Genomic DNA, 10,395 nt, shown 5'->3' on the forward strand with positions numbered 1-10,395 from the left:
ATCCCAGGGCTGATCTCCTTCAGAATGGACTGGTTGGATCTCCTTGCAGTCCAAGAGACTCTCAAGAGTCTTCTCCAACACCACAGTTCAAAAGCATCAATTCTTCGGCACTCAGCCTTCTTCACAGTCCAACTTTCACATCCATACATGACCACAGGAAAAACCATAGCCTTGACTAGATGAACCTTTGTTGGCAAGATAATGTCTCTGCTTTTGAAAATGCTATCTAGGTTGGTCATAACTTTCCTTCCAAGGAGTAAGCGTCTTTTAATTTCATGGCTGTAGTCACCATCTTTCCCCATCTTACTGCTGCTTTAAAAATGCTTTTCTATTTCAAAAGTGTTCTTTGAGAGCTGTCTTTGCTTCTGATTTTGACAGATTTGCTTTATACTCAGAACACACTCTAGGGGGCGCTAGTGCTAAAGACCCCACCTGCCAGTGCAGGAGACCCAAAGTTCAATCCCTGGGTTGGGAAGATGCCCTGGAGGAGGGCATGGAAACCCACTCCAGTTTTCGTGCCTGGGAAATCTCGGACGTAGGAACCTGGAAAGCTATAATCCTTAGAGTTGCAAAGAATCTGACGTGACTGAAGCAATTTAGCACACACACACACATACACCCCATGCTGAACATACTTGCACGATGACCTCTTTAATATCTAATATATATACATTTTCCTTATACCTTGCTTCCCTGGTGGCTCAGACGGTAAAACGTTTGCCCGCAATGTGGGAGACCCGGGTTTGATTCCTGGGTTGGGAAGATCCCCTGGAGGAGGAAATGGCAACCCACTCCAGTACTCTTTCCTGGAAAATTCCATGGACTGAGGAGCCTGGTGGGCTACAGTCCATGAGATCTCAAAAGAGTCGGACACGACTGAATGACTTCACTTTCTTTCTTATTTATACCTTATCTCATTTTTTTCTTCTCTCCATTTTTGCACATTCAAAAATATTTATTAACAATTTATTATATGGAAATTATCTCACTTTCATTTCTTTTGCTTTCAATCACTTTCAGTCTGTTTATTCAAAATGCAGTTCAAGGTGGCTGATATTGAACATATAGCTTTTTAAAATTTTAATGTTTACCTTTCATTTGGACTGCTTAGTCCATATTTAACTTTTTTTCTTTTTTCTATAAATTCCTATTTGTTTCCATTTATTCCTTTGTTTTGCTGCTCTTCTGCCAATTTTGGAATTAATTGTTTTATATTTTACATTTGATATCTTGCTCTGACTTTTTATTATCATTTCAGTGATTGCTTCAGGGCTTACAATTTAAAATGTGCAAGTTATCAATGTTTGCCTACAGTTAAAATTGTTCCACTTTGATCTTTGTTTACAACTTTCCTCATTCCACTTCATGTCTCACGTCAAGCACTTCACACCTGACATTTCACAAATGTCATAATCTTGTAACAGTATACTGCCAGTTCCTCAGATTGCATTCTTTGTGTTATTGATGTCATATATTATACTTGTATCTATATTATAATCCCAACTTACCCTGTCAATATTTTAGCTTTAAGTAGTCATTTGTCTAACAGATCAGGACTACTATTGCACCTCCCTGGAATCCTCTGTCTAGCTCCTCTGTGAAGTACCCAGATAATACCATTTCATGCACATTCCCTGGGTTTTTCAGATGCTAAAGAAGTCAAGTGTTAGTAGTTCAGTCATGTCCTACTCTTTGGGACTGTAGCCCACTAGGGTCCTCTGTCCATGGGATTTTCCAAGCAAGAATACTGGAGTGAGTTTCCATTCCCTTTTCCAGGGAATCTTCCTGACCCAAGGATCAAACCCAGGTCTCCTGCTTTACAGTCAGATCCTTTACCATCTGAGCTACCAGGGAAGTCCTCAAATGCTAGTGACCACTACCAAGTGGAAGAAATTAACTGCTTGATTTCCAGACCTACTGGCACCTAATGATTGATAATATCAGCTGCTCTGCTACCTCAGAATCAACCAAATACATAATTGTACATGAGCTGATCATGTACACTACGACCCTCTCCCTCATCTGGACTTTAAAAATGCTTTGTTTAAATGCTTGCAAGAGTACCAAATGTTTTTGGAGTATGAGGCACCTGTTCTTGCGTGGCCCTGCAGTCAAGCTTTCTCTGCTCCAAACTAGGATGTTTCAGCTGTGTTTGGCTTCACTGTGCATCAGGGACACAATCTTGCATTCTGTAACAGTCTCACGATGGTGTGATAGATTTTACTCTTATTCATTCTAAAGGGGCTCACTATAATACGTATATTCATGATTTCCAACAAATTTGAAAATTATTCTATCACTATAATTATTTCTTTACACTTGGCCTTCAGTTATTCATATTTTAGGCAATTTTAGACAATGCCTGTTATTGAGGCTGTTATTTTTTTTACATCATTTTTTAAATACTCTTTATGGGTTTTATTTTTTTCCAGAATTTAAATTCAAGTTCACTGGCATTTCTTTGCACATGTCCAAATTGCTGTAAATCAAATCACATTAATTTTTCATCTTACTTTCTTTTCACTTATATTTCATTCCCTTTCTTTTTACCTTTCACTCTAGAATTTCAGTGCATTTTTTACAGGTTTTATGTATTTGTTGAAACTCTCTGTGTGTGAAAGTGAAAGTCACGCAGTCATGTCTGACTCTTTGTTACCTCATGGACCAGGCTCCTCTGTCCATGGAATTCTCTAGACCAGAATACTGGAGAGGGTAGCCATTCCCTTTGCCAGGGGATCTTCCCAAGACAGGGATCAAACTCAGGTCTCCCTCATTGCAAGATGATTCTTTACCATCTGAACCACCAGGGAAGCCCTGAAACTCTGTATTTAACTCAAATTTTGTTTAGCTATATTTTATTTCAAGTCCTTGGCTATCCTATTAAGAGATTATGGGAGGCATTGCTAAATCCATCACTTGAGACATCTTGAAGTCATTTTCAATTGATTATTTATTTATTTATTTTTCTGGACAGTGGGTTAGTCTCCCTGAGCTTTTCATATTCTAGATAATTTAAGTAACCTATGATGCATGAGATGAAAACTAAGAGTCCTAGCCACAAGACCACCAGGGGCTAGAATTAAAGTGGCTCTAACTCTTGCCCCTAGCTGAAAGTAAGAATGTTTTAAGAAGAGAAAAACTGTAAAAACATGTACAAATTTTACTATAAGAGATATAGCTCAATGCATGGGAGATCACACAGGAAAACAGTTTGTTTATCCAACTCGGAAGCAGGGCAGAAATACACCCCCAGAAAGAAAGGGTACGGACATTGTCTCCAATGAGGAGGAGTGCAGTACATCAGAAACTAGGCACAGATACACACCCTGAGAGGAAGTTGGGGGGAAGTGTCCTGAGTGAGGAGGAATGCACTGTGGAGGTGTGTAAATCACACATATAGGACCATCCTTCCGGGGCTTTGTTTACGTTTGGCCAGTTGTCTTGTTTCTTCCTTCAACCTTACTGGTCCATGGATCCTCCTCAAGAGGAGTGCACAATTTTTTTCTAAGATGGATCCCACCACAGAGGCCTATGGGTACATGTTCACACTTATTACAGGGTGGGGCACCCTCCCTTTTCAACCCCCAAGAAGACTTCCTGCACATGTGCAGACAGGGAAGTCTTCCTTGACCTCAGGAGTTGGCATCTACCTGTCTCTTTGCTTTAACAGTGCTCAGCTTTTATCAGTGGCTTTGTCCTTGGAGTATTGGGGTGAGAACAAAGGCTCAATTCTATTCCACTTGACAACACCAGGTGTCCGGCCCAGAGGCCCACTGTCACCCACCTCACAAATATACCCAGGTGTTTACTGTTCTGGTTGAGAGGCAACTCCTATAACTCTGAGCTATGCTTTATCTCTAGTATCTCCATTCTTTCTGCAACCACATGGCAGTCATTTTCTTAGAAGCCCCCTGTAACCTTCTCTGGGATATGAATATCCCATTGTTCTCCCTGAGACTCTCAGGAAAATTAATACAGGCCTATTGGTCGGTTCCCAGCCCCAGCCACCAACACACCTCCCTTATGTTTTGTGCCTTGGGACAGATCTTAGGATCTTTTGTTGAGTTCCAATTTCTGCCCCCTCAGCTCAGTGATGCATCTGTGCTATTCTTTCAGTTCTATTTATCCATACTTTGATCAGGAAATTGTCTCCAGGTGTAAACCCAGCATGGTCATGAGATTAACATTGTGGATTTTCTTCCATGATGGACAGACCCTTAAGGTGGATTCTGTGGTCCCTACCTCCTGATAACCATACTTTTGGTCAATACCTTCCAACTGAGTGTAGTTGGTCATGTCTGCTGCTACTAGTCCAGGCAGGGAAGTAATATAGGATGCCTATGATTATGTAAATAAGAATCCATTATAGAAGCCTGTAACATCCATCTCAGTAGGAGGCTTTTAAAGGAGCAAACTATCATATTAGTTGTTGCTTATGATGAGGATCACGCAGCAAGGAACAGAGAGCCTTTAACCAGTATCTAGCCAGAAGTGATGCCTTCAGCCTAACAACTGCAAGAAATTGAATTATGCCAACAAAACTTGGTCTTTCTCCAGTTAGTCCTCAGCTGAGTCTACAACCCTGGATAATACCCTAATTGCAATCTTGTGAGACCCTACACAGAGGAATATGCAACTCTGTGATAAGAGTACTGGCCTACAAAACTCAGGAATAATTACTGTATCTCTGTGTATATGTATCTGTGTGTGTGTGTGTGTTTAAACTAAAATTTTGGTAATGTGTTATGCAACAATAAAAATTTAATGTACACTGCAAGGTATCACAACCTTTTAACCCTGAAGTCTAATTCCTGAGTACAGTAATATGTAACATTTTTCTTTTATCTTGGTGGTTGTGTAATAGGACCCTCAAAATTAAAACTGTTTGACAAGTGATTCTGTTCTTTGTTTTGTGTTTTTCCCCTCTGTGTTCTCCTATCATTGCTGAGAACTAAAATTTGCATTCTTTGTTAATGTGCATTCTTTGTTGCTGATTCATGTGTGTGGCAATCTCACTGTTTCTGTTAGGGGAAACACACTGACTGAAACTGCCCACTCTGGCTAGAAACCTTGGTACATATTTGCATGAATTATTTTACCACGGGAAGTCCTGGTAAGGAACTAACAAGACACCATCAGCTGGAAGAATCTGAGAAAGGTCAAAAGGAGACTCCACATGTCCTACCACCTCCCAGAAGCCTTTTCGTTGACATCCACCTTGGCTGAGTAATGCGTGCACCACCAGAAAGGACCCTGAGTCCAAATGATCAGCCAAAGACAACCTGGAAACTAATTCCATCAACATAAACCCTAGACTGTGAGTTGCATGGCAAGGCAGTCATCCTGGGCTCCCTAACCACCCTGGCCTCTGCCTAGGCGTCCATTCCCAATAAAGTTTCTTGCTTTGTCAGTGACTATGTCTCTTCTGACAATTCATTTCTGAGTGTTAGATGAGAGCCCCCTTTTGGGCTCTGGAAGGGGTTCCCCTTCCTGCAGCTTTTCTGCTCCTTCTTGACTTGACCACAGAAACCCAAGTCCATGGTCAGCAAAGCAAGAATTATGAAAGGAGGACTATTTTGACCAGGACCAGGGAACCAAAATAAATGGCTGAAGAAAATGTCATGGGAAAAACTAGCCTCGGGAAACAATCAACCATATGTGACAATTATTGTTCAGTCATGTCTGACTCTCTGCAACTCCATGAACTGCAGCATAGAAGGCTTTCCTGTCCTTCACTGTTTCCCTGAGGCTACTCAGCTCATGTCCATTGAGTTGGTGATGCCATCCAACCTCTCATCCTCTGTCACCTCTCCTCTTCCTGCCCTCAATCTTTCCCAGCATCAAGGTCTTTTTCAATGAGTTGGCTCTTCACATCAGGCTGAGTATTAGAGCTTCAGCTTCAGCATCAGTCCTTCCAGTGAATATTCAGGGTCAGCTGCTTTCTGAATAAAGTCATTTTCCTTGCCGCAACACTTTGTCTCTCAGATTCATTCGTTGGCCTGTCGTGTGGAGAGCAGAGTGAGCTTGGACTCGGTAACAAGAGGACATCTCCTAGAATTCTAGAATTTTGGCTGCAAAACCACAAAATGATGCCCAAAACCATGGAAGTCACCAGTGTAAAATATCAAAGCCACCTGTCCCTGAATGATTGTTTACGGTGAAGCTTCACCCTAAATTAGGATGCGTATGTGTTTGTCACTCAGTAGCATTCAACTCTTTGCAAATATTCTGCTTTAGAACACTTAGATCTTAGAAATGCAGGAGTTTCCTATTTTTATCAGAGTTTAACCAAGTTAGCACAGATGCACTACTTTTTTTCTGCTCTCCCTCTGCATAAATTATCTAAGAACATTCTTCACACTCATCTCCCACATTCCACATAGCCATTGCACTAACATGTGAATGCACTTACCTGGCCACAGGTGATTGAGTCCACAGTGCCTGTTATACAAAGATGGTTCAACCAAACTATTTACTGCAGCTGTTTAAATAAGAACCAAAAAAAAAGTGTTTATCCCTCTTTGTCTGTAGTGTATTTTTTTTTTTTTAGACTGGGAATTGTTTTCCATATCTTCCTCAGTATTGACTGGAGAAAATCTAAAGTCAGACGTCAGGGAGATAGAGGATAGTCAAACAGATTTATCAAAAAGTATGTACGCATTTTTCATTTTTCTGTTTTCCTTTACCCATGAGTTAATGACTGACACACACAATGCAACCATGACTAATATATTATATTTTTACATCTTATTTGATTCATAACAAAGTCAAATCAAACATGATAATACAATTTCAGGAGATTTAACACTTTGAACCCAATTCACAAATTCAGTTTTTGACATAGCAATGTGTCCACAGACAGGCTAGTATCACAAAGTTTAAAGAGAACGCTAACATATGTACGCATCAGTTTCCTATCCAAGGCAGTAAATTATATCTCAGTTTAGCAAAAAATGACCACATTTCTGTTTTCTGGTGCCACACTTTCTATTTGACATACATCCCATATAGTTTCAATAAAGCAATTTGTTTTAAAATTATTTCTATAAGGCTGTAGCCTTATAGGTTGGCAATAAGGCTATCTAGTTGCAATAAGTCATATATTTGCAACCTACTCCAGTATTCTTGCCTGAAGAATCCTTTGGATAGAGGAGCCTGGAGGGCTACAGTGTGTGGGGTGGCAAAGAATTGGACACAACTAAGCAACTAACACTGCCACTACTACTACTTATTTGCATTGAAGTTATGTGCACATTAATCTATACAGCTTACATATTTTCACATAAATTCAGCTACTTTATAACAGAATTTTTATTCTTCTACACTTAGCCATTTGCATTTTACCTTTTTGATGTTAAACTGTTTATTGTCCTTTGAAACATGAATATCTGAGTATGTGTGCATGTGTCTTTGTGTTAATGTACTAATATCTGGAAGAGGGTAAGTGAGAGAAGGATAGGAAACGTTTGAGAAAAAAACAAAGAATAGAAGAAAAATTATCATAAATTTTTGCATTCAAATCAGACAACATTTTTTTAAATAACACTGTTTTATACCAATTCATATTTTTTCTTTAACAGATATGTGTGTTTTTCCAGGGATAAAGGAAATCATAGTTGGGATGTTTACTTTTGCAATTAAAATGATATTCCTGAATTTAGACTTAAGCAACTCTGCAGGAAATAATTCCACAAATAAAACTGGAATCTATTTTAAAGTTTAAAAAATGTGATATATGTTGTATATAACACTCTCTCACAAACTATAAATTGTGAAAAAACATGCATCAGGAAAAAAACAACTGACAATTGCAAATACTCTGCATGGTTAGTTTCATGTGATATTGTCACTTTTGACTCTAAATACTGAATTGCTTATTTTCATAACCCAAATTTCTTTACAAGTTATCCTTATTTCTGAGAACCCAAAAGAAATATAGAATGATTAGATGACACTTCCATAGTTTTATATATAACTTTGATAACTTTACTTATATCTAATTGGATACATATATGTGAAAATGAGTGGACTTGATTAATTAGAAAATATTCTAATGAAAAACTAACTTGAATCTAGCTTTCCAAATTTCACTGTATTCTATTTAATTCAGAAAATTCACCAAACAATTCCAGAGGTGAAGGGACTCTTTTCCTAGTAATTACATTCCATAAAGCCTTCTTTACTTCCTTATTCCTGAGGCTGTAGATCAGAAGATTTAATATGGGGATCATCCTGTGTAGAACACAGAAGCCACTTTGTCCTGATTCAAAGATAGCTGGAAGTAGGTCTCAGATAAGCATAGATGGAGGCGGACTAGAACAGGATGATGGCTGTCAGGTGACACACACGTGTAGAGAAGGCTTTGCGTCTCCTCCCATGAATGCATATGGAAGATGGAGAAGAGAATATAGGAGTAGGAGGCAAAGATCACCAGCAGAATTCCGACCATATTCACACCAGCAAACGTGGAAAAGATGCTTTCATGCAGGCATGTGTCAGTACAGGAGAGCTTAAAAAGTGGGGGACTGTCACAGAAGAAGTGATGGATGACCTTGGAACTACAGAATGACAAGATGCTCACATACCCTGTGTGAACCACAGAGTTGAACAGTCCTGCTGTAAAAGCCCCTGCTGCCATTTTCAGGCAGACTGTCCTGGACATGATCAAGGCATAAAGGAGAGGGCTGCATATGGCCACATAGCAGTCACAGATCATTAACCTAAAAGGACGCATTCAGCTGTGGCAAAGGCTATAAAGAAGTACATCTGCAGAAAGCAGCCAGCAAAGGAGATGGTTTTCTTCTCTGACAATAAATCAACCAGCATCTTTGGAGTGATGATGGATGAATAACAAACATCAACAAAGGACAGGTTAGCCAGGAAGAAGTACACGGGTGTGTGAAGTTGGGAATCAGTCCTGATTAAGAGGATCATCCCAACATCCCCCACAACTGTAAGCATGTAAATCACCAAGAAAAAGCAAAAGAAGATAACCTGTAGCTCCAGTGTGTCTGCTAATCCCAACAGGATGAACTGCGTGAGTGAAGTATAATTTTTTTTACCCATTGATTACGGATACAGTATGCTTAAACTTAAACTGGATGTAAATATTTCCCTTTGCACAATTTACCAGAAATAGAAATAGTGATAAGTTAAGTCATATATGAAAAAGAAGCCTGGGACAACAGTGCATGGTAAACAGAGTCAGAGAGAAATTAGTGGGCAAATGAATAGACATTCGATTTTATTACATATTTGTCTCTAATAATCTGGATTGAGGGATCCACAAATGACTGGTCTAATATACCACCTAAGGTTTTTTTTTTTTTTTTTTTCCTGAATGCAATATCTATGTTCTATTCTTTCCCATCTAGTCCACATTCAAAATGCAAAGTACAGAACTATACTTGCCAAAGTTTTTTCCGTTCTCTGAGCATGTATTTGAATTTAAGTCACATGCTTTTTTTTTTTCACTCATCAAGACTACTGTCTACATTCTTCAACTCTAAAATTTATGCATGGCCAGTTGGTAATCGTTTGTGTGTTCTCCAAGCAGCAAAAAATAGCACAGTTCAATAACTGATATTTTAAAATCTATCATATTCTTAATGATGATATTGTAGTGTATTAAGGTACACAAATAACTGTTCTTCATACAAAACACTCTATCAGATTAATGCCGTGTGGTAGCACACACTGTACCTGTTTATGGCGGTGAATGACAGAGACTGCACCAAGTACTTAACAGCATTTTTCTCAGTACTAACTTATCTAGTCTATCATTTCTGTTTTTACTAGGATCCCTAATAACTCAGTTGAGGCACAAAAAAACATAAAGAAGACAATTTTCATGTTTCAAATGAAATATAAAGCAGTGAAATTTTGTATTACCTCTTCATAAAAATCTGAGACACATTCTGAGTATATGTATGTTGCTCCCCTTTTATTTTATTCTCCTTGAAGAGAGCTAGGTAACCATGGGGATTGAATTATAGGTTTCAATTGTGTCATGAATCCTCTAAAGGCAGAAACTCCAGTCTCAGAAGTATTTAAATATGATAATATGTAAGTATATGAAAGTAAACTCTAGACGGAACTTAGTGGTGACTGTGTTAAAGTCTTTTGCCAAATTAAAAAAAAAAAAAAAAGTCTATTTAATTGTCACTTTCTTTGTAGTTTTAGCTTATTCCAATGGGTACATTCAGTTCAGTTCAGTTGTTCAGTCATGTTCGACTCTTTGCGACCCCATAAATCACAGCACACCAGGCCTCCCTGTCCATCACCAACTCCCGGAGTTCACTCAGACTCATGTCCATCGAATCAGTGATCGCCATCCAGCCATCTCATCCTCTGTCATTCCCTTCTCCTCCTGCCCCCAATCCCTCCCAGCATCAG

At 39.0% G+C, this 10,395-nt stretch overlaps 1 pseudogene; it reads right to left on the reverse strand.

Moving 5' to 3' along the window:
* Window positions 1-8,087: 8,087 nt before the first annotated feature.
* Window positions 8,088-9,066, reverse strand: LOC104987641 (annotated as a pseudogene).
* Window positions 9,067-10,395: the final 1,329 nt, after the last annotated feature.

This window comes from Bison bison, unplaced genomic scaffold (genome assembly GCF_000754665.1).
Source record: "Bison bison bison isolate TAMUID 2011002044 unplaced genomic scaffold, Bison_UMD1.0 scf7180017864103, whole genome shotgun sequence".
In the NCBI taxonomy this organism is placed as follows: domain Eukaryota; kingdom Metazoa; phylum Chordata; class Mammalia; order Artiodactyla; family Bovidae; genus Bison; species Bison bison.